This window comes from Chionomys nivalis, chromosome 13, assembly GCF_950005125.1.
Source record: "Chionomys nivalis chromosome 13, mChiNiv1.1, whole genome shotgun sequence".
Classification (NCBI taxonomy): domain Eukaryota; kingdom Metazoa; phylum Chordata; class Mammalia; order Rodentia; family Cricetidae; genus Chionomys; species Chionomys nivalis.
Genome location: NC_080098.1, coordinates 21152866 through 21177690, shown reverse-complemented (window position 1 = coordinate 21177690; position 24825 = coordinate 21152866). Strand labels below are relative to the sequence as shown.

General features: G+C 43.6%; 1 protein-coding gene across 3 annotated transcripts in view; it reads left to right on the top strand.

Moving 5' to 3' along the window:
• Camk1d (calcium/calmodulin dependent protein kinase ID) overlaps positions 1-24825 on the top strand; it is a 401940-nt gene that overhangs the window by 224135 nt on the left and 152980 nt on the right. The gene's annotated exons all lie outside the window — the stretch shown is intronic.

Genomic DNA, 24825 nt, shown 5'->3' with positions numbered 1-24825 from the left:
ATCATCACAATGAGGAAGCTGATGTGTTCTGTTTACCACCTTGCCCACAGAAGAAGGCACCCAGGCCCTTTATGCAAACACATGGACGTGTGGCACACTTTTCCTTCTTAGTCTTATTTTTGGCTAGGCATATGTGGAGATACCAGCAGGAGTAACAGCCCAGAGAAAGGTTCTGAAGTTATCGGATCTGCTTACGTCAAGGTACATAAAAGTGCACATGCATCAGTAATCTCTTTGGAAGGTACGCCCTGTTAACACAGTAAAGAATTAGCAATAAAGCATCCCAACTCCTTTAGCCTGCATGCTACTATATTAAGCGTATCACTCAGATGGGAACACAACCATATGGTGGCAGAGGGAAAGAAACATGTTCTTTCTCTACTCTGACATGCAAACAAGAGGGAGGATACTGCAAAGGCGCAAGCTGATTTTTAGTCTTAGAGTAGGAGAAGACCACCTCAGCCCAGTGCCATCATCTAACGCCCTGACCGGTGTCTCCAGCCACCAGAGACAGCAGAATGAGGAGGGCAAATGGGAGGAGGGTCTAGAGGCCTGTGTTGCAAGAGGGGCCTCTGGAGATGGAAGGGGTTCCTGCTGAGTTAGGAGGAACCCCCTTCTCCCCATCCATCCCCCTTCCCATCACTCATTGACTAGAGATAAAATATAAAGGATTGGGGATGGGGAAAGACCAAGCTTCTGGAAGATTCTTTCATTTTTTACCTCATGTGTAGATGCAGAGATACTTTATTTCCAGGCCCTCCTTGGTTATTTGAATGCCTTCTTATTGTCCTCACTGCCCTCTTCTCAAAGTCAATATGCCTGGTCTAGCTGCTCTTCATAATCTACCACTTGATTTTGGTATTATACCATCCATTCCCATATCCATATCCGCCCAGCCTCCTCCATTCCTCATCCCTTTACAGTGCAACCACACCAAATCCTAGAAACCCGAAAGCTCTGAGCTTTCTGACACCTCAGGCCTTTTGAAATGATTGTTACCTCCACTTTTCAAGGTGTGTGTGTGTGTGTGTCCCTTTGTTTCCTACCCCACGCCCCTTCTCTTGGACAAATCCTATTTACCCTTTCTTTTCATCAGAAAGTCTGCCCTAAGCCCACTAATATATCTTAACCTTGCAGTCACCCAAGAAACAGCCCTGAGGCTGACATCTCTGTAGACCACCTAGGTTTTCATTATCTCCATAGCTAGAGTTCAGTACGTGTTTACTGAAGGAGTGGGTGATCCAGCTCACATCGGCTGTGGATCTTCCCTACCCACCCCACATTTCGTATCATCTGATCTATAACTGTAGGGAAATAGTAGGAGGCAGGGAGGCATGGCTTGCTGCCACCTTCTCTCTGACAGAGTAGAAAGGCGTCCACCCACCTTACTCTCCCTCTTCTTCCTTGTTACAATCTAGAATGTTCCTGCCTTGCTGTTGCATTCTCGCATAACCTTCATATGGGGAAGGTGTTCAGAGAATGAACACCTTGCTAACTCCTAGAAATAAATAGCTGCTTGCCTTCTTGTGGTTGAACGTCTAAGTGAATTTCTTCAGGTGGCTTCAGTAAAGAGGACTTTTATCACGTGAAAGACGAAGCCTTCTTTTGCTTCTTTCCCCTTGCAAATATGGAGAAAGAACTTCTCAAGGATGTAGCTTGAGTGTGTGTTTAGTTTCTATGTGTGTTTATGCATGTGTATGTGTGTTGGTGCGCATCTATGTGTGTAGTGTGTGCGTGCATGTGTATGTGTGTATGTAATATATGTGTGTGCACATGTGTATGTGTGTATGTAGTATGTGTGTGCATGCGTATGTGTATATGTAGTGTTATGCCCATGTGTATGTGTGCCCATGTGTATATCTATATGTGGTATGTGTGTATTCATATGTGCATGCATGTGGGGTATGTATGTACCTGTGTATGTGTGCACATCTGTGTGTATCTATATGTGATATGTGTGGTGTGTGTGTGGTGTTATGCACCTGTGTATGTGTGTGTGCATATGTGCTTATGTGTGTGTATCTCTATGGTGTGTGTGTGTGTGTGTGTGTGTGTGTGTTTGGCCCCCAGAGACGGAAAAGGCTTTAAGCACACTCTGCCTCAGCACTGAGGATATATCAGGAGCATTTTCATCTGCATTCCCTCAAGGACACATCATGTGAAAACTTGTTTTAAGGGAGAGCTAATGTTTATTTACTTTATAATTAATATTTTGTTGGGCTTTTTATGTGTGGGGTGTCCATCTGTTTATTATTTGTGTAGTTACCACGATTTGCATACCATTGTGTTAATTACCAGATAATTTAAGCCCTTAGGTATGTCTCATGATAATGCTCTTGGAAAACGATTTCTGTTTAACCATGAGATGACAAGAAAATGTCTATTTCTTTCTTGGGAAGTCTGTCTCTGTCCCTGGAGTTGAGTCTGTGACATCTGTATGCTAAATTTCTCAGAAAGTGTCTCTCAGGCTCCACCGACACACTGGTACCTTTTGAAAGCATTAGAGCTTCAAATTCTGTGACTTTACTGAGAGTGAGCAAACCCGTGATGTAGGGGTTGAAAAGTTCCCGTGGATGGATGGCAAGCATCCTTATCTGTACTCTGTAAAACAACTCAATCCCCTTGTCTACAGGAGTCTCTGGACCTAACACTACCCCTAAAAGAATCCTTTTGTTGAGCTGCCAGTGAGACACACTGAGGGCTTGTCTCCATCCCTTCCCGTTAGACAGAGCTTTATCTGCCTTACAAGGTTCACCAGCGGAAGAAGCAACCGGTAAATAACCACACAAACCCTAGCCATGGTATCCAGCAAGTGTAGGCAGCACTCTTCTTGGCCCCCATGCTGTGAGAGACAGTGATGTCCACCTCATAGGTGGCCCTCCTTGAGCGAGCTCCGTGCTCTCGATACATTTGCTAATCAACATTTGTCTACCGATTAAACTAAATCTTATTGGGAGATACTATTTCAAGCCCATGGGATGAATAACATGCAATTTCAGCAGCAAGTGGTGCCTTATTTTCTCAGTGGAAGCCTTGAGGGAAATAGCGCTAAGCAAATACAAACTTTTCTGTCATGAGCTGTAATCAGGCTAACGTTTGCATCTCCCTGAACTTGGTGAAAAGAACATTCTATGCATCTGTACATTCTCACAGGCTATCCCCTAGCCCAAGCAGTTGTTAAGTTGATGGATCATGTTCCTTCCTACACGTGACACAAGAATTTTCTCCTTGCCCTGTAACGTGGGAAAGGTTGCAAGTCCCTGCACTCTGCTTCTCATGGCAGCTGGGAAGGTCTTCCTTTCATGTATGTTATGATAAATATTATGTCAATGTCCACAGATAACCTTAGGTGACAGGAGAACTTTTTGTGAGTGGTGGTCAATAATGTTGGTTTGCCACGTAGCCCAGCCTGGCCTCGAATTCTCAATCCCCCTGTGTCAACCTTTTGAGTGCTGGGGTTATGTGCACTTAAAATTCAGCTTTAAATTTTAGTGCTGGGATTGAAGGTTGGGCATCACGTATGAAAGGCAAGTACGTGCCTACCACTGAGATCTAGCCACCTTCCTTACAATACAGTTTTGATAAACACTTAAATTGCTTTAATAAACAGAGACTGTTAAAAGTTGAGACACTTGAATCTGCAATGCTAAGGAAATAAATTGGCTCTGGACATATGCTAAAACATATTGAAGAGGTGAGTGTGGGGCCATAAGAGATGGAACCAGGACACTCGGAGTCACAAGAGTTTAAGGTAAAAGGCCATGTCTATACCTATCTTGTTGTATTGTAAGTATTTATTTACTGGCCTGGGTCTTAGGCTGTAATTTATTGAAGCCAGATCAGTATGTCATTTATTTCAGCATTTGCAGGACCTAATACATAAGATGTCTTTAATAAATGGTTCTTGAGTGAGTTAATGCTTATCCTTGTAGAGCCATAGAAAAATAGAAGTTAAATGATACCACAATGAAATGGCTACATGACTGACTAAGTAGTCATAGCCAACGGCTCCTGAACAGTGAGCTAGCACAAATTGAAAGGAAATGCTCAAGATTTTCTGCAGGCTGGCTCAGAACATATTCATTCCAATATGGAGAGAAAATAGCTTGGATGAAGACATGAAAGGCCTGCTTATTAAATTTACATATGGCCAGAAGCTAGATCCAAAATGATTCTACCAATACTACATGGCACAATGAATTGCATTTTTTAGTATTCTAATTTACTTTTGCCACCCATCTTTATTTTTTAAAACTTCTCTTAAGGTTTCTAGTTCTGATTGGACCCAGACAAAGTAAAAGAATATTCCAGAGTTATTACTGTGGAGTAAAAGGAAATTATAAAAACGATAAGCTGAAAGTAGTCTTCAGGGAGGAGGGCAGAGGAAAAGGATCAGCGGGAAGAGTGTGTGCTGGCAAGCACGAGAACTTGAGTTTGAATCCCCAGGCCTCCTCTGGCCTCCGCAAGTACATGCACAGGCATACACACCTACACACCTATAGTGTGAGCACAGGTGCACACACGCACACACACAGTAATTTTGGTGGAATGAATTCCATAATCTTTTTTTTCTCTTGAAACTGTTAGATACTAGGGATAGCTGCTTTATTTTCCTGACCAAACTGTTCCTCCTATTTTGTTGCAGTCTGTGGCTATGTTTGTTCTCTGGGTTGTAGGGGCCATCTAGGCTTCCTCACCTGCTACCCTTCCCTCAAGGCCTACCTGAATAAGTGAAACAGAGTGACATTAACCTTTTGAATTTTTCTACTTTCTTTTCCTAACAAAATTGTTTATTTCCTTATTAGTGTGAGAGAAATGGGGGACAGCAAGCAGTACCCAAGGATTCTGCCAAATGAGTACGCCTTTGACATTAAAATCCACTTTGTTTCCTTTGTTGTGAAAAAACAAATTATTTGGTGTCTTAATGCGTCATTAAAATTACTATTTCCTTACCAAGACTGAGACCTGGAAGCTGGAAACTTCCGTTACTTTCTCCTCAGAAGCTGGCTTGTCTGGGCTGTTGGCCCTCTGCCTGCTCAGACTATTTCCGGCTTCCCTACAGACTTCCTGCTGAGGTGACTGGTCCTAGGCTCTTGGCAGCCTTGGCTGTGGAGCTGGCAGACTGTCAGGGGTGAGGTATTCCTGAGTTTCAGAAGGGGCTCCCGGCTTTCCCTCCTGAATTATACATTCTCTTCGTTGGCAGTGCAAAGCTCTGATTTCTGTCTTGTGTTGCTTCACTGAGAAAATGTCTTTTGATATTATTTTTTATAAGCCATTGCAATTTAATATTAATTTTATATTAATATTCCTGTAAGGCTATGCAAGAAGCATACCTTCTTCATCTCTGAAGGAATGGAAATTGGTGTCAGCAGCTCACATAGACATTTCTTATGTTAGTAATAGATTTTTAAAATTATTTATTATTATTCTATGTGTGTGTGGGGGAGGGTACATACATGCCATGGCATGTATGTCGAATTCACAGTTTTTGTGTCGTTCACTTTATAGTTTCTGAGAGTCTAACTCGGATCAGCAGGCTTCCTTACCTTTAGCTGTTGAGTCCTCTCCCTGGTCAGGAATAGATTTCCAGTACTCAGAAATCTACATTGGAGTGGAAGGTTGGATGACCTTACAGATGGGTGGCCCTGACTTCCTCTCTGACCCGCCATCGTCGTTCTCACAACGTCCAGTCTTTATCATTTGCCTCAGATCTTGTAGGATCACTCCAAAGTTCACCCCCACGTGCCTTGTTCCTTTTACATTTTAAGTGGTTGAGCATTTTCATAAAGTATATGAGATGCATTTAAAATTTTTCAGTGCTCTTTGTTTAACGGGACCAGCCATCTATCTGCCACTATTTTTAGCCAAGATTAATAGCAATGACATTCATTACTGAGCCATCCCTTCTAATGTTGTCTCTAAACCCAGGGAGTAAATGCTATTTTTGTTTATAGATAGAGAACAGCAGGGAAGAATATGAACTTCTTCACTTGTTGCCTCATCTGGGCCTGGTAAAATGTGTTTGACTGTAGGCAAGGGTGTTCAAGTTGGCTTGAACAATAAGTGGGGTTCGTTGACTGTTGCGTCTTATTGCTCAGAGGTGTGTGGTGGGGCTTGCATTTGGTTTGACTGAGGAAAACAACGTTGTAACCCAGACTTGGCTGCTAGCACTTGTTCTCTGCTCACCACACTTTCCTTCTATTGTGGGTTCTTTTGTGTGGTCACAAGGTGACCACCAGTGACTTCTATAACCACGACTTCCTTATTCAAGGCCTGAACCTAATACCCAAGTCTCAGACAGGAATGGGAATAGCTCTTCTTCATCACACCAATTGTGTGCCAGTGTTGTGATCCCTCAATAGGAAGATGCAAAGGAAGGGTTCAACGGTCAGTGGGAGTCAGCCTTGTGTCCACCATCTATCTTAAAATGCTAAGGAATCAAAATTAGTCAGGGAATACTAATCTCTCTAGTTTTACCATGTAGCTGCTTTACTTAAATTCTTCTTAATTTCTGTACTTTCTCATACATAATCTAATTTTTACATGAAAAGGAAAAACATCATTAAGTAGAAGCTTCTATTTAGTATCATCCTCTAAACAGAAGAAATTCCCATGGGAAGAATTACTTTAATTTTTTATTTTATGTATGTAAATGTTTTGCCTGCATGCCTGTCTGTGTACCATGTGTGTTCCTGGTGACCATGGAGATCAGAGGAGGTTGTCAGATTCCCTGGAACTAGAGTTACTGGAAATTGTGAACTGCTATGTAGGTGCTGGAGACCAAACTCTGAGTCTTCTGTAAGAGGAACACTTGCTCCTAACCTCTGAGCCATCTCTTATGTAGAAACTGGACAAAATCTCAATTCTTTGGATGGAAGGTGATTACCCCCAAATCAAACATTCTTATAATTGGCTTTTAAAAGATTTTTCCCTCTGAAAATTAGAATTGTGGTTTCCTGAAATGCCCGTGAACAGTCTGAGTATGACTTTGTTTAATGGGTTGTGCTTTCCCTGCCTGACTTGAGTCTCTCACTGGACCACAGTTGCGAGTAAAGTAGGAATGTGAAAAACTCTCATCATGTAACTTATATTATCATACTATTTCAGAAATAGCAAAGCTCCTTTGTCTGGAAAAATGTATCTGTCTTAAAGAAGCATGGAGAAATGCACCCATGATTTCATTGCAGCATCTCAGAGCCATTAACACTATAGACAATGATGTCCCCAAGGAAAGAGCAAGTTGTGGCTCTGAAGCCAGTTGTGTCACCTGACTACGCATGAGGCTGTGGCAGGTGATCAGCCTCCTGAATCTCAGTTTCCAAAAAAAAAAAAAAAAAAAAAAAAAGTAATAGGCTCCTCCCCTAGTTCTCAGCTTTTCAAGTTAAATATTGAAGGAAGTATGATTAGCCGGTGTCCCACACATCCTAATGTTAATGACATTAATCCAGGAAACCAGGGCTGAACAAGAAAAGATGCAAAACCTGACTACATTGCAAAGTACTGTCCTGTTACTTCACAAGTGCCGTTTAGTTGCCGTGCCAGATTCTGTGGTTTTAGAAACACACAATGCTATACAATTATACACAATGTTATACATTATTATACACAGTTTCCTGGAAGTGTGCATAGGAGGTAAAAATGTGGCGGTGTGTAGTGGCCCTCCTCTTTATTTTCAACACTTGGGAGGGAGAGGCAGGCTGCCCTATGAGTTTGAGGCTACACAGTTACAAGTTAGCCTACATAAATTAGTTACAATGTAGTCTACAAAGTGAGTTCCAAGCCAGCCAGGACTACATAGTGAGACCTACTTCTAAATAAATAAAAAATTAATTAATTAAATAAAACTGTATAGAATCCGTGTATATAACTATATGTGTAGAGGGAATGGGGCTGGCTTTTACTTGGGCAGGATTTACTTTGTGTTCCAGAATATTCCATTAGACCTGGACCAGAGGACTCTTGCTTTTCTATCCTGTGCCTGTACCACTGTGTTCTTTTGTGAAGTGAGATATCTGTGGTTTGAGGACACAGGTCAAGAAGACCTTCGTATCCAGTACCTGTCTTCTCCTTTGGCTCTTGAAATTGCTCTCCAATGACTTCCAGTGAGTTTCTGTAGGTTGATATGGGAATCCTTCTGAGCCAGTCCTCCAGAGTGTTGGCAGAACCTTGGACAGCTGAAGTCTGAGACAGGATTGTACCAGAATGTGGATGGAGTTTAGAAGAACAGGCCACGGTTTTAAACACCCAGGAAAAAGATGAAGCATTAGCTCAGCTGCGTGTGGTGGTACACACCCAAGAGCATGGTGGTACACACTCATGTGCATGGTGGTACACATTCATGTGCATGGTGGTAAACACCCATGAGCACAGTGTTGCATACCCATGAGCACAGAGATGCACACCCATGGGCACAGTATTGCACACCTATGAGCACAGAGGTGCACACCCATGAGCATGGTGGTGCACACCCATGTGCATGGTGGTACACACCCATGTGCATGGTGGTACACACTCATGTGCATGGTGATAAACACTCATGTGCATGGTGGTATACACCCATGAGCACAGTAGTGCACATACATAAGCACAGTGGTGCACACTCATGTGCATGGTGCTACACACTCATGAACACAGTGGTATACGCCCATGAGCACGATGGTGCACAGCCATGAGCATGGTAGTACACACCCATGAGCATGGTGGTGCACACTCACGTGCATGGTGGTGCACATTCATAAGCATGGTGGTGCACACTCATGTGCATGGTGGTATACTCCCACCCATGAGCATGATGGTGCACACCCATGGGCATGGTAATACACACCCATGAGCACACTAATCAGGCAGCTGAGCCCAGAGGGTTGTGAGTTCCAGGCCATTGTGGGCTACAAAGTCAGACCCCCCTGAAGTCCAGTTGTATTGGTTGAGACTACTACCCATACCACAATCTTGTGGTGATTAGTTTGATGATTTGTTGTTTTGATTTTATTTATTAGTAATGTGTTTCTTGGGGATTGGGCTTTAGTAAGGTCTCAGAGTTAGAACACATGCTTAGCAGCTGCGAGGCTCAAGACTAAATACCCAGCATTGAAAAAAAGGTAGGGTGTTCTTTTTTAATTTAGGGGGGTGTTTTCTTCAGACAAATAAAGAATTTATATTCTAAGCCCTTTGTCATCATGGCCAGCTGAGTGCTAGTGGTTTTCCCATCTCAACAGAGATCTTGGTTATTGGTCCTCAGATGTGCTTAGCCATCTGAATCCCCAGAGACCTAAACTCCATGATTCCCACATTCCACCTGCCTAGCCATGGAGCTTTGGGAGGCTAAGAGCTGAAAGTGTGTGGGTCTTCGCAGTGCCACTCTGCGTCTCCCCGCTCATTTGACTGCGGTGTCCCCTCTGCCCAAGGACCACTGTGTTGCTCTGCTTTCCTTTCTACCTGTAAATGGAATTAGTTCTGACCAGGAGACATTTTGTATAGTGGGTGTTTCTTAAAGCGTGTGCTTTGTCAGGTTTTTATTGCACTCCACGACCACCATTGCTTGATCTTCATGTGGAGTTACTACTAGACTCCAAGTGAGTGAATGCTGAGCGAAGAAAGTACGGGTAGTCATGTTTCTGGAAAGAGGAGAGGTTGGGTAAAGAATGTCCTCGAGGAGCCGTCGGTGACTTCCGGTTAGATGAGAGCATCTCTGCATTATCAGAAGTTCTTTCAAGTGGGTGGCACATTTCTGTCCAAAATGTTGGCTGTTGGGGCTGGAGAGAGAGCTCAGTTATGCAGGGCTTGCTGTGCAAGCCTGAGGACCTGAGTTCCAACTGCAGAGCCCATGCAGAAAAGCCGGGCATGGTGGTGCATGCTTGTAATACCAGCACTGGGGAAGCAAAGATGGGCAGATCCCTGGGGACTTACTGGCCAGTCAGCCTCACCTAAGTGGTGAGTTTAAAGTCACTAAGAGAGTTTGTTTCAAAACAGAAGGTGGAGAGCAACTGAGGAAGACAAAGTTGACCCCTGACCTTCTTGCACATGTGGGCATGCCCCTCCCCTCTGTGTACCTGCTTGCACTCACACAAGAACATGCAATCACACACACACACACACACACACACACAAATGCATGCATATACCTGCTTGCACCCACACAAGAGCATGCAATCACACACACAAATGCATAAATACACGAATTCACATGTGTGTTTGTTGCTGGTGAAGGTAAGGAAGTCGATCTATATTCTGTGGTTACAGACTTTCAGTCCGTGACATTCTCCTTCTGGAGCTGTATGACTACTCTGAAGAAAGAAAGCCCAGATAGTGGCAGGCAGTCATCATTTCTCACCATCCACTTTTCCTTTAGAGGGAGGAAACCCTGGCGGAGTTGGGAACTGATGTTCTGCAGAGCTCCCAATCTCGCCATCATTGCCTGCTAAGAGAGTGTGAGTCAGCCTCGTTCTCCAAGGAAACCTAGATATTTACACTGCAGTCAATTTGACTTTCTCCACTTGCTCATGAAGAAAGAGGAACGTGTAAATGAACTGTCTGCTGGGAAATTAAAAGTAGTGAGGTAAAATTCCATGCTTCGAGTCACACCATGAGTGGGAGAGAGCAAATCAGGACTCCAACCAAGTGTGGCTTACAGGGATCTGTTTCCCGTGGTTCAATTAAGTCTTCCCGTGACAGAAATCCTTATGCTTTCTTCTCCCTGGTTCCTGCGTATCGCTTCTCAGTTCTTTTCATATAAAACCTGAAGGTGAACTTGGCAACGAACCTCTTACCATGTTATAACTAACCTCAGAGTAGGCTGCCTTCTTTCCGGGGCTTTTTCTACTTCAGTCGTGGTACACATGCACACCATCACCTGCTCCCTTCCACTCCCCTCCCAAGCTCTTTCCCCTTCTCTCTGTGCCTGGCTCACTGGCCAAGGCCCAGAACACAAGATGTCACTGAATACAGAGGAAGTCACCGAACCATACTGAGCCAGGTTGAGTTTCCATGTTCCCACGCTGTCTTGTGATATTTACGTACACCTCTCTGTGTTCCTGAACCGGCCTGGGAGCCACCTGGCGCTGTGTTCTCATCTTGCCATCTTCACTGCTTGGCCCCATGTCTGGCCTTCGTCTAGACTCTCTTGACGTTTTCGGAAGGCTGGGTCTGTAAGCTTTATGTAAGCTCTCTGTGTATCGCATGCTGTGATGCTCCACAGTAAACTCTGAGAAAGAGATGGTGACAGTCACAGGCTTGCTTGCCCTGCCCACCTTGCTCCCTCCACCTGCCCCAGGCTGAAGTGTGATCAGAAACTCCTTGTGCCCTCATCCCTCTGTGTGAGACCGTAAGTGCTGGGAAATTTCCATACATGTATATATGTATATTTGTGTGTGTTGGCATCTCTTCGCCTCTTCTCTGTCCCCATTGTTGGGTTGCTGGTTTCTTGCTATTGTTAAAAATAACTGTTGGGTTTAAAAAAGTATCTAAATAAGAAGAGGGAGGTTCAAGAGTACACTCTTATTATTAGAGATAACTCTGTGTGTGTGTGTGTGTGTGTGTGTGTGTGTGTGTTTGGAGGTCAGAGGTTAACGTCATGTGTCTTATTCTATTGTTCTCTATGTTAATTTTTGAGGCGGGGGGGGGCGGGTTCACTGAACCTGGAACTCACCAGTTCAGCTAGGCTGACTGGCCAGAGAGCTCTGGTTATCCGCCTGCCTCTACTTCTCCAGTAGATGCATGCTGTCATGTCCAAGTTTTACACGAGTCCTGGGGATCTGAACTCAGGTCCTTGTGCTTGCACAGCAAGCACTTTATTCATTGAGCCATCTCCCCAGCCCCGAGCCATCTCCCCAGCCCCGAGCCATCTCCCCAGCCCCGAAGATAATTTTTTGAGAGTAGAGGCAGGAATTGTCTTTCTATTGAAACATCTCAGTAATAACTGTCTACTCAAGGTCAAGTGTGGCAAATAACTTTTTATTGAATTTCTGAATTGCTCTATTGTACCTACTCTTTTCCCTCTACTTTTTGTGTCCTTTGTTTGCTGTCTTCGGTGTTTTGTAGTAGCCTGTTTTATTGTTTGTGGTGCTAAGAATCAAACCCAGACTCTTGCCCGAGCTAGACCAACATCCTACCATGGAGCCCTGGTCGCGGAACATTTTTTAAAGCTGTTGAGTTGAGTCCAGCACGGAGACAGGGAAGTATACTGTCACTGGTGTGAATCTTTGTCTTCTGTTTCTAACGTTGTCTGTGGTAAGTTCAGCCAGTGAGGACAGCCGATATGTTGGCCGTCTCATGGTGTCCATGCTTGATACCTGTTGCAAGTGGGCCTCTGTAGGTTTGTGCACCGAGTTTTCTAGGATATTTGAGAAACCAAAGGACTCAGAAGAATGGGACAGGAAGACACTGGTCAAAGTGACCTTAAGGATGCTCAGGAGAATGACCGTTCTGTAAAAAGACAGTGTCGCCATACCCAGTAGCCTGTCTGTGACCTCAGCGTGGCCCAGACACCCCTGGGTTTTGGCTTGCAGACTGTGACCACCTGGGTGTGTCAGCTGCTCTGCTGAACAGGAGAATGGTGACTGTCACAGTCCCCTTGCCTGTTCCCGGAATGCCATTGTCAGGGTTCCATATGCCCCCTCTTTCCTCTTGGGACTATTGAGTTCTGAATTTTTCTTGAAACTCTGAAATCTCTCTCTCTCTCTCTCTCTCTCTCTCTCTCTCTCTCTCTCTCTCTCTCTCTCTGTGTGTGTGTGTGTGTGTGTGTGTGTGTGCAGGTTCATATGGAATGAAGAACAGAGGGCTTTGGTTTTTCTGTTTCTCAGTCACTCATCCACCTTGCTTTTGACACAGGGCTTCTGCTTGCCTTGATATTTCAAGCAGGCTAGGCTGGATTGGCCTGTTTCTGTTTCCCTGGTGATGGGGACATGGGCTGCCGTATCTGTTTTGTTCTTTTTTTTTTTAATGTATACTCTGGAAATTGAACTCATAGCTTTAAGCTTACAAAGCAAGTGCCCTCCCAACTGAGCTGTCTTCTTGGCACTGCACCCCTGAAATTTCTAGAAACCTGGGTTGACAGCAACTAGTTGATTTACACAGCCTATTTGGAGTGTCCTGGGTATGTTGGAAGCGGTGCTCAAGCCTTCCATGAGCTACTTCCCACAAGCTGCCATCCTTTGAGTCTTGGTCTATTATTAGCAGGACACCATAAAAGTGTAAACTCAGAACTGCTTCAGCACACTCAGCCATCCTGCAACAGGGGTGCCAAGAGGCGAGGTCTGCAGCACGCTCCCCTTTGAAAAGTCAGGGACAAAGCAAAACATGTTTCTAATCGTGCCCCTAATCTCAGCTCCGGAGAAACGTGCTGCTGCTTCTCAAGAAGAAAGAGCAGAGACTTGTGCTTCTTGTACTCACATGCTGGAAACGATGAGAAAATCAGATACGAAATTAAAAGCAAACACGTAGCTAATCACAAACACCCTCGTGAAGACCTGACATGTAATTGCTTGAAAGAAGGTTTTCATTCATTAGAATGTGCCAGGTTCCCGGCAGCCTGGTCTGACCCAGACAGACTGTGTGACAGCATAGATTACCAAAATGCAAAAGTCAAAGAACAGTGGGTCCTGTAACTTGCGTGCGGGCATGTTCCTCGAGCTCTAAGGTCTGTCACGATGGAGCGTTAGTCTCTTAAGTCTGCAAGGCCACAGACACTAGGCAGTCATTAAAAGCAGACCTCCCCTCTGCTCTGTTTTTCTTCTTCTCCGTCTTTTTATTTGACAGTTTGCTAACTACTCTCTAAATAAATGTCACCGTACTCCATCTGTTTTGCCAAGAGGCCTAGGTCCGTACTCCTCGGGTCCCAGCTGCCTTGCATCTTGTGTGAACAGAGGCAGCAGTCCAGGGCCGCCTCTTCCCTTCTCCAGCCACCTGGGTCTCCTGCCAGGGCATGCGACTGAGCCTGAGCAAGCTGAGAGACTGGCATCCTCCTGGGGCTTGGGACACCAGGAATCCTTGATGTGGTGTGCTCAGCACAGAGAAAGCACAGGGCATAGGGGGAGGACCCAAAGAGGAATCAATGATTTTGTCGAAAGCAATGTTTTGAGCATTTCAGCCATGTAGATGTGCAGAGAAGGGGGGCGGAGGGGGGTGGGAAGCTTGGTGAACTCGAGTCTCCAGGGTGAGATGAGTGACTGGCACTACAATCCAGGCTTTCATGACGGGTCCATGTCATCAGAAGTATCCATACAGGAGTGACTGTTGCATTCACATTTAAATATCCACCCGGAACCTGGAACCCACTTAGAAGGTGCCTTTGAATGTCACGTGTTCACATCAGCTAAGCTAGTAAATTCATGTTAGGGGTGTGCCCCTATTCAAAGAACACCAGACACCTTAATGTCCTCTCAGTCTCCAGGTGTCTGTCCTCAGGTTCAAAGCACCCTGGGCACCTCTATTATCCTTCCACAAAGGTACCAAAAAGGAAATGATATTCTCATAAAGGTGGTAGTCTTAACAAGCTTTCCTAAGAAATATTACAAAGAAATGTCACAGGCGGCTGGGCGAACTTGTCAGCGTTTACACACTCTTCTGGAGTGAAGTAATGAGTGAGTCACGTGGCCTTGACCCTCTGTCCTCAGGATGCCCTGAATCTTACAATTAGCACAAGATCTATTGTCAGGGAAATCTGTCCCCTTAGGCTAAATTTATAGAGGCCACTAAACCTGTGCAATCACCAGTCATCTAAACATCTGAATTCCTTCTCTGTAGCCTAGCAACTGGCCAGTTTCTGTACCCTTGGTCGTTTGAGAAGCTTTCATAGACAAGTCGCTGCACACAGGGCTCATCCCAAGCCAATTAAATTAACAACTCCCGGAACAGGACTGGGTATTGGGGGGGAGGGATTGTTTGCAGTTTGGGGGATCTAACCCAGGGTTTTTGTGCATGCTAAGCTGCATCCCCTGCCAGGTATCAGTATATGTGAAAACTTCTCAGATAATTCTAATACACTCTTGATTTTGTGACCGGCTGCTGTTGTTATCATGGGTAGTAACAGAAAGGGGAAAGAATCTGACAATCAAATATTCCAACTATTTGTGAGCCAGCCCATCAGCTTTTTGAGTATGTGTAAGGCTTTATACCCGTAGGAATGAATAGGTTGTTTTCTTTTTCACTGAATTCTGTGAGCTAAGTACTTTAAAAAAAATAAATCTAAATTTGGATCTAAATTATTTCTCCTTTGGATTAAAGACAACCAAATCCCAGCTAGCTAATCTGGAATCCCAGCTAGCTTTCTACAGAAGCAAATCACTGAGCGTTTTTCTGTGGATTCAGGGCTGTGTGAGGGGCTATAGGAGGAGAAGTGGGTCATTCTTGTATGAATGACTTCCTAGTTCAGCACATCCCATATCTAATTGATGAGCTTAACATGCAGAGGAGCTACTGAAGTGTGAGTTTATAACCAGGCTCCTGGGCAGCAAAGACGTTCCGGGGAGCTTGGACGCTTAGAGTCAAGCTTCCTATTTTTCTTAATGCACTTGACCTCGTTATCGCTTTAACTTCATTGACTGGAAGCATTGGAAAGAGTCTTGGAGAGTATCTTGCCAAATGAAGTAATTTCAAGATAAGAAAACCGAGACCTTGAGCACTGACGTAGCTAGAGCGTGACCAAATAGAGAGAGACCAAGCCCTCCAGTGCCCCTCCCCAAGTACCTACCAGCATGGGCTCCAGTCTGCCACGCTGCTTAAGAGAGCTGGCCGCTGCCTTCATGAGTCTGTGATGTACCGAGCATGTCTAGGATGCTCTTTAGAAACTATGATCAATTGTGAACAAGAGTTTTTATTCTTTATTTCTTTTTATTTGAGGCAGGGTCTCACATAGCCCAGGCTGGCCTTAGACTCCCTATGTATACAAGGATAACCTTAAACTTTATCTTCCTGAGTCCACCCACTAAGTGCTAGGATTACAGGCCCATGTCATCGTGCCTGGTTTTATTAACTCTGGAGCCTAGTGTGTACTTTCCTGGATCTTCTTTATTAACTTTTAACAATTCGAAGAAAAACTCACTTCACAATTTGAGAAAATCAACACATTTCACTTTATCTTTAAACAGTTACAACTATGGCAAAATTGATTTGTAAATTTAAGGTGTCTGACTATGTTAGGTACCCCGCTGGTAGGCCTCACTCTTTAGTCTCCTATTGATTATGGCTCCATCTGCTGGCAGCAAGGAGAAGTGGTTTTTTTTTTTTTTTGGATTTGAATTTTGAATTCTGGACAGTCCCTTGAGTGTTATAAACCCATGTAAAGGTGTTGGTGGGCAGTGAGATAGTGTGAGCATATATTTTTAGTGTTTGTTTATAATCGAGGAGACCAAGTTAGAAAGTTAAAGTCAAATGTCAGGACTTTCTCAGTTAGATCATCAGGGCTGAGAATCAATATAATTTCCTGCTTTTTTGGGCAGTTTAACTTATTAGTATGTGGTGCTTATTCTTCAAATTGATTTTACTTTGTATTATGCATGTGGGTGTTTTTTGCCTGCATGTCATGTCTGTGCTCGACTTGCTCGCCTGCTGCCCACAGAAGTCAAAAGAAGGCATCGGATTGCCCGAAACTGAAGTTACAGATGACTGTGAGCTACAATGTGGGCTCAGGAAATCGAATACAGGTCCCCTGGAGAGCAGCTTAACCTCCGAACCATGTCTGTGTGCAGCATTTTGAATATACTTGGTGTACTAGATGTTGGCGAACTTGATGGGGAATTTTTAAAAGCAGCTCTTTATGAAGTCAAGCAATATAACCATTTAGTAACCTGTTGCCTCTTGAGTTCAGGAAGAGAAGAGAGATCTAATGTCCAAAACTTCTCTGTGCACACCGAGGAGACAGGCTGGCACTGCCCTTGGGAGATGTGTGAAAATGGTCACTTGGATCAATTTTCTGAATTCTGGGTTCAGACGTACACTCTAGTTGAGGGGAAAGCCTAAAGTGAGAACTCCTCTCCAGCTTGAACGTTTTCGGGGATAACTATTACTGATTGGATTCATACCTTACTAGACTTCTTTTATCTACATATAAAGAGCACACAACCAAATACACCTACACAGTGCGGTACGTGTCACAGGTGTCCCACATAATAGAAGAACTCGAAGGGCACAGAAGAGGTGAGAAATAAGGTCCGCGAGTCCTTTGGAATTAGCAAAGGGTTCTCCGTAGAGAGGAGTTTGGAAGGGTAATTCAGCGTGAGGATATGGAGAAGATGAGGGTTCTGTGCGGCCAGAGGAAAAGTGTGCGCAGCTGGGCTTGGTGCAGCGTAGGAGGACTGCCTGCCAGGGCCGAAGGTGTTAGAGAAGGACAGAGGAGAAGACCCATGAACTGGTGAAGAACCGGCCATGGGCGCCTTTCAGTCAGGGTAGTGACTTGGATTTCACGCTGGGCCACAAGGAGCCAGCACCAGAGTTCAAGGAGTCTGGTGGACTCTTCAGAGAGTGTGCTCCAGAGTGGGTGGGAATGCTTAGGAAGCGAGCCACAGGAGGTGGTTATGAGCTGGGAAGAAGAATCTACTGTGGACAGCCGTGTAAACGGAGAGATAGCATCAGTGAAGCTGCACAAGTTATAAAGCTGTTTGCTAGTATCTGGCAAATATTTTGATGCCATCCCTTTCTCTTCTGATGGGCAATATCCCGTTTTCTCAGGGTCATGATTTGCACTATGTACGTTGTTCAGCAGGTGAAAAAACCTTCTAATATAAGAAAGCAGGAAGTACAGGTTTTTTTTTTCTTTAAATCTGAGAAAACTGTAAGCGTTTGCTACACAAACAGGAATGCTTACCTAGAACCAAGTATTGTCAGAATAGTCTTCAATTCCATGCCAGGGAGCCCTGCTTTTTGCGTGTGAATAAAATTTAGAGATAAATAAAATTAAAGCCAAGAGCGGTGGGTGCTGAAGGACTCTGGCCTTTGCCTCAGAGTGTGGTTAAATTTACAGGAGAGAGGCCAACTTTCCCAGACCTACCAGCCTGAGAGGGGTAGCCGAAGCTCGGTGAAGCTCCTTAGGAGACTGCAATCTTTGTGAAGAGAGATGGTTTTGTGCTAGCTGGAGTAAGAGTGGCCCCCAAAGGCTTAGTCACCAGGGAGTGGCATTGCTTGAAAGGATTGTAAGGGTTAGGAGGTGTGGCTTTGTTGGAGAAGGTGTGTCACTGGGGGTTGACTATGAGGTTTCAAAAGCCCATACCAGGCTCTCTCTCTCTCTCTCTCTCTCTCTCTCTCTCTCTCTCTCTCTCTCTCTCTCCTCCTCTCCTCTCTGTGTGTGTGTGTGTGTGTCTGTCTGTCTCTCTCTATTACTCTCAGCTACTACTGTAGCCTGCCTGTGTGCCGCCATGCTCCCCACATGATGATAATGGACTAAACCTCTGAAACTATATGCAAGCCCCAATTAAATGTTTTCTTTTGTAAGAGTTGCTGTGGTCACTGTGTCTCTTCATGGCAATAGAACACTAACTCAACCTTACCTTTTCTAATAATATGCTTTGTTCCAGCTGATTCTTTCTGGGTATATTGCTTTCACCTCTTACCCAAAAGGGCTTATTTAACTTGAGTAGAGAGCAAGGATGATACTAAGGGAAGGGATTTTGTTATGCTTTCCGTTCCCTAGATTCTTTATAATTTGCTTTCACGGGTTTCTTCTTTCTTCAGGTCAATAGATCATGATGGAATGGAGAAACGAAACAAAGCAAAAAAAGAAGCAAACAGTACTTAACTTTCTCTTTTATCTTGTGTGTGTGTGTGTGTGTTACATCCATCAATTATAATGAAATTCAAAACTTATGGCTTCTCAACTGTGAAAAAGTAGGCTGGAGGGGGTGTTGATATCAGGACAGATGAGATTGTGTGCAAGCATGGCTGTCCTTTGGTCCCAATGTTCCCTCCAGCTTCAGGGCTTTGGAACAGGGCATGTTTGTATGTTTGGCCTGTGGGGTTTTTTCCTGAATTAATTTTAAAATATTCTCTTGGCTTCTTCTGGGTTTTTACTTGGTTTTTAGTTACAGTGTGGACAGACATCTGTTTCAATACCCATATGCTGTTTTCCCATTCAACTTTTTTCTCTCTGCCTCGGTCTCCCACCCTCTGAGCGTCTCTTCTGTCTATTGTTTGAGGAGATGGAGACATTAATGTAGATGCATAAGGCATTTACCCTCAGCATATAGGTGGGCCAGGTAGTGTTTACCTGGGCTTGACAGATTAGTGATAAAAAATTAATTGAAATCCTCTTTAATACCTAAGCTTGCTTCAGCAACATTATTGCCTTTAAATCATGCCCATTTCTTAGCAGTTTCGTGTTCTCCAAAGAATAATCCTTATGTGTGTGAGGTCCCCTTGGCCATGCTTTGGAAAAGCTGAGTGTTGACGTAACGGAGGTTAGCTATACAGGTAGGAAGAGCCACACTTGGACTGTAACTGCATCCCCATCTCCTCTCTGTGCACTTTCTCTCTATTTTCGTGGAGCAGATAGGAGCTCATGAGAAGTTGTTCGTGATTTTTACTTCCAGACCCTGTACTATTCTTTCTGTTTTTGAACACATCTTCCCTGTTCTTCAACACACTGGGATTTCATCAGTCAAGAGGTTTACAGCCATTATCTTGAGAGCATTCGTTAAGTTGAAGTGGTTTAACAAATCTCTGCGCCCCTCAGAGTGTACAGTGCACTGTTACTGATGAGACGAATACCTCTTATACAGACAACTCTGGCTTTATATTCTCTTAGATGTATTTGCTCTAACTTAGGGTCATTCTTTGCTTTCTGTTGCTGTGATAAACACCATGAACAAAGCAACTTGGGGAAGAACGGGTTTATTTGACTTACATGCTGGAGCCCGGTCCATTGTAAAAAGAAAGTCAGCGAAGGAACTCAAGGTAGAATCCTGGAGGCAGACATGGAAGCAGAGACTATGGAGGAATGCTGTTTACTGACTTGCTTTTCATGGCTAGCTCAGCCTGCTTGTTTATACAACTCAGATCCACCTGCCCACAGTAGGCTGGTCCTTTCCGTTTTGATCAGTAATCAAGAAAATGCTCGGGGCTGGAAAGATGGCTCAGAGGTTAAGAGCACGGACTGCTCTCCCAGAGGTCCTGAGTTCAATTCCAGCAACCACATGGTGGCTCACAACCATCTGTAATGAGATCTGGTGCCCTCTTCTGGCCTGCAGGCATGGAGGCTGAATACTGTGTATATAATAAATAAATAAATCTTTAAAAAAAAAAAAAGAAAAAAAAGAAAATGCTCCACAGATGTGCCCATAGGCCAATCTAACGGAGGCATTTTTTTCACTTGAGAGTCCATCTTCCCAGATGATACTAGTTTGTATTAAATTGACAAAAAATTCTATCCAACACAGTTAATACAAGGTTATGTAAATAGCTTTAATAAAGGTTTGGTTGTAAGAATAGGCTTAGATCAAACCCCAACAATGCAAATTATGAGTTATATCACCTTGAATACTTGACCTCCTATATGTTTACCCACCCTTTAAAAATGAGGAAAATAATGTTTACTCTGTAAAGTTGTTGATATTAAATGAAGTATTTAAAAATCCCTAGGGCCTGGTGGTGTAAGTGAATGGGTAGGTACCTACTTAGCAGGTTGGGGGCCATGGGTTCAATTCTCAGCATAACAAGAACCAATGCACATACTTGACATATTCTTGAGGCTCAACAAATCATGTAAGAAGACAGCGCTGTGAGCAGACTCAAAATAAAATGATGAAACTGGTTCATTGCTAAGTTTGGATTTGTTATGTCCCAGGGGGCCGAGGAAACTGCACTTATTACAAAAGAATCATAGTTGAGATGTTTAGGGAAACAATGTCAGAGATACTGTCACGTTTTGTAGACATAAAACAGTAGAATCTGAGATCTACAGCCTGAGACGCTGGACCTCAATGCACTGTAGCATTCTGGAACAGGAAATTAAGCAGACGGTTTGCGATCATTTAGTAAAGACTGTAGTGGTTGCTAGGAGCCAACGCGGGTTTCCTAAGAACAAATCTTCCCGAACACCCAATTTCTTTCTTAAATAGTCTTGCATAGCATAGAGCATGCAGAAATGTCATTTCAGCAAAGTTTCTGGTTGTCTCATGAATAAATGGTAAAATATGGGCTCAATGATCGTACTCAGCAACTAAATGGCAATCAAAGCCCATTGATCAATGTCAGTTAACGTGGTGGGGGGTCTCTTGTGGAATACAACTCTCCTATTTAGAATTTTAGGTAGGAATTTTAAAAAGAGCACTGCGTGGATGCATAGCAAATAATCAAATGGTCCAAAGCTGGGAAGAGTGATAAATACAATGGATGAGCGAATCAAGATTTCGAATACCACGACCGTCTAAAGCCCTGCATGGATACCAAAAGGACTTAGTTCAACAAAGCTTAGGGATGGAGCTGCTGCTCAGTGTTAGAGCGATTGCCTAGCACGCTCAAGATACTGGGTTCAGTCCCCAGAGGTGCCAAAACTATGGTAACATCAACAAAACAAACAAAAAGAGTGAAAGTTAAAAACTTTAACTTCCAAAGGCTAAGCCTGGGTGAGAAACAGAATGTGATTTGGCTTAATGGACTCGAGCTTGTTTTCATTCATTCATTCACTCATTCATTCATTCCTTCAACAAATGTCTATGAAGTGTACTCTCTGTCACACCCTTCTGTGACACAGTAGTGACTGAAATCATTAAGATTCCCTACCTTCCCACGTGCAAACACTTACTCAGCCTATGAATGCAGGAACCTTACATTACCATTTATTTGCATATGCATAATGTCTAGCTCATGTTGACTGATAGTTTCCCGATTACCTAATGCCCTGCTCTTGATAGCTGTGTTTCACACCTGGGTCATTACTTTTGCTTGCAAAACAGTCTGGTCCAATGAACGCCCGTGGAGTGGTAAGAGGCATAACGACTGTATTGTAAGATTGTTGATGGACGATGGATTGATGACAGAAAGAAGATACTAGAGGGAGGCATTATGATCCTCACCAGTCTGCAGGCAGACACCGTAGCTTTAATCTCTATTGCTCCCATGATTCATGGTATAAATGCTAATTTCCAGTGACTATCAGGCTCCCTGGGAAGACTTCTTGCCTGTAGCCTGTGTGTGCTCCCTGGGGCTGAGACATCTTCATTGTCTTGTCCACCACGAAATTCCTAGTGCCGAGGACTGTGCCTGGCTCGAGGCCGACTCCCAGCAGATATCTGTTGAGTGAACAAGGGAAAGAGCGGACTCAGCTGTGGTTGACATTTGTGGCACAGACCCTGTCCTTGCCGCAGAAATGGATGGTGTCAGGTGTTTTGTAAAGATAATCTATAAATTTTAAACTGGTAAGTTTAGTCTGTCTCTATCATAAGGAGTCTGGGGGAGGGGGGGGAATTAGTGATTAAAAGCAGATGTAGGAGGCCAGAGTGTTTTCTTTCACCAAGCTCTAACAGCTCCAAGTTAATTAAACCACTTTTCTTGAAGAGGCCATTTTAGGATTTGTTTGAAATCACTCAAGTATGCTTATTCAAGCATTAGCCATCGTAACACAACTCAGCCCCATCATTTTCTCGAGATCATTGCCATAATTCTGACCCACACAGGACCCAGCTTTCTGTAACCTTAAATACAATACTAGAGTTTTAGAGTTAGGCGTTTAATACTTAATTGTTCATGGCTTGCTCCACTGAGACAAGCTTTTTGAAGATAAAACCTTTTGCTTTTTCTTGTATTCTTCCAGATACAGGAAACCCAGTGAGAGACACATTGCTTGACTCACTGAAACACTAGGTGAGGGGGAGAGTTCGTAATGTCTTCTCAGCCATTTTCTTTCATTTTGGTCTGTCCCTACCCTCTGTGGTTCCTCTCTGGAATGCTCCAATGGATACAAAAATTAATTTCCTATCAACACTCAGTTAAGACATAGCAGGTTCTTTGCCCTACACACCCAAGTTGGGCATTGTGGCCTTTGTTACAGTCTGTCTTTTCTGCTAGGTTAATTCTTTGTACACAGCTGAGTCTCTGTATACAGTGAACTGGCTATTAACTGCTGAATGACTGAATTCTTGGGCCCAAACAGCCTTCTTGGTTCAACTTCCAAAAATTGCCGGGACCATAGGTGCCAATTTCTAAGCCCAGGTGTGATAAGATTCAGCATATCAAAACATAAGAGTCCCAGGGACACTTATATTCCATATTCATAACAGTGCAATATCTGGAACATATTTATACTTTTAAAAGTGTGTGTTGTTTTCTAGAATTTGGAGGTAACTATGACTCCATTATTCTCATTAGCAGCCCTCCATGTGATCCCATTCATCTCAATTTCCTATAAATCTAAGCCCTGACAGCCTAAATTAATGTGACTAAGTGGAAATATTTATGCTCTTGTGAAGGAAAAAAATGTACACAATACACACCTTCTTTGATCATATTCCTTCATGTATAGCCAATAATGACAACTCCATAAATATCCAAGATCTTAGTAGTCCCCATTTAAGTTCTGGCTGTTTCTTTGGTAGCGTGATTTATTTGATATAGTGGTATAACTCATTGCTGATACTCTTTTTGCTTTGCTTGTACAGTAACTAATACTGACAGCTAAGTAGGCGCCCTGCATAGGAGGCCTGTGAAATGTGAATTTAGTGTAATTATTTTAACTCCCACAAACAACCATGTTAACTAATAAGAGCTGCAGAAATAAAAGCAGAGCATTGCCACTCTTTGTTAATTATCTTCTCTTCTCCCAACTCTAATCAAGAGAACCCTCTTGTTCATCTCACCCTTCAGCTTTCTTTTTGCAGAGGAAGCCATCTGATACTCGGGGAAGCAATCCCGCCATTTTCACAAATACATATGGGATGTTGTTTCTTGTTGTTGAGTAACAACGACCTTTACATTTCACCCATTCATTCTTGAAGCAAATATTTAATAAGCAGATCTGTTATAGGCACAGGAGGGGAAACAAATGAGTTGTGTGAATCTATTTTCAAGGGGCTCCCAAGAGTCTGCAAGCTCCATCTTGTCTTTAAGTGGTTCATCAGGAATGTCAGCAAAAGACGTGTGGTAAGAGCTAATTAGCTCATTGAGGAATGAAATGATTCTTCCCTCATATGCATTAAATAAATATTGAGCTTGACATTCTGAGCAGACACTGCTCTCTGTGAAGAGTTGTAAGAGCTAGAATGAATCTGTCTCCTTCTTGGGCTGCCTTTGTTGGAAACTTTGCATACTTGGTGTGGTCCTAAGCCAGCAGCATCTGCATTTGGGTGAGAAATATAGATGCTAAGTCCCTACCCTGGACCCACTAGATCAAAACTGCCTTATCATCAAATCCTCAGGGGATTTATTTATGCACTTAAATTTTAAAATTACTGATCTAATCCCCTTGTCTCTCAAATCTTTTTGTATACACACTGTCTGGGGTCTTAAAATGAAGACTGCTGGGCTCTGCCCTGGTCTTGTATTATCCAGTCAGAGCCTGAGAATTGGCATTTGTGCCAAACTCCCCAGAAGATTCAAGGACTGCCTCTTAAGAACTTATTGATCATCCTTGGTTATGAGATTATCCTTGTAATTCTCTAACAGGAATATCAGGAATAACAGGATATGAGGAGAAAGAGGAAATAAGAAATCTGACTATCCAGAGACAGGTGATGCTGAGGGATAATGCTCTTATACACTGTAAAGATTTGTTACTTGTATTGGTTTAATAAAATGCCAATTGGCCAGTAGTCAGGCAGGAAGTATAGGTGGGGTAACTACTGGCAGAATTCTGGGAAGAGGAAAGTCAGAGTCACAGTCACAGCCAGACACAGAGGAAACAAGATG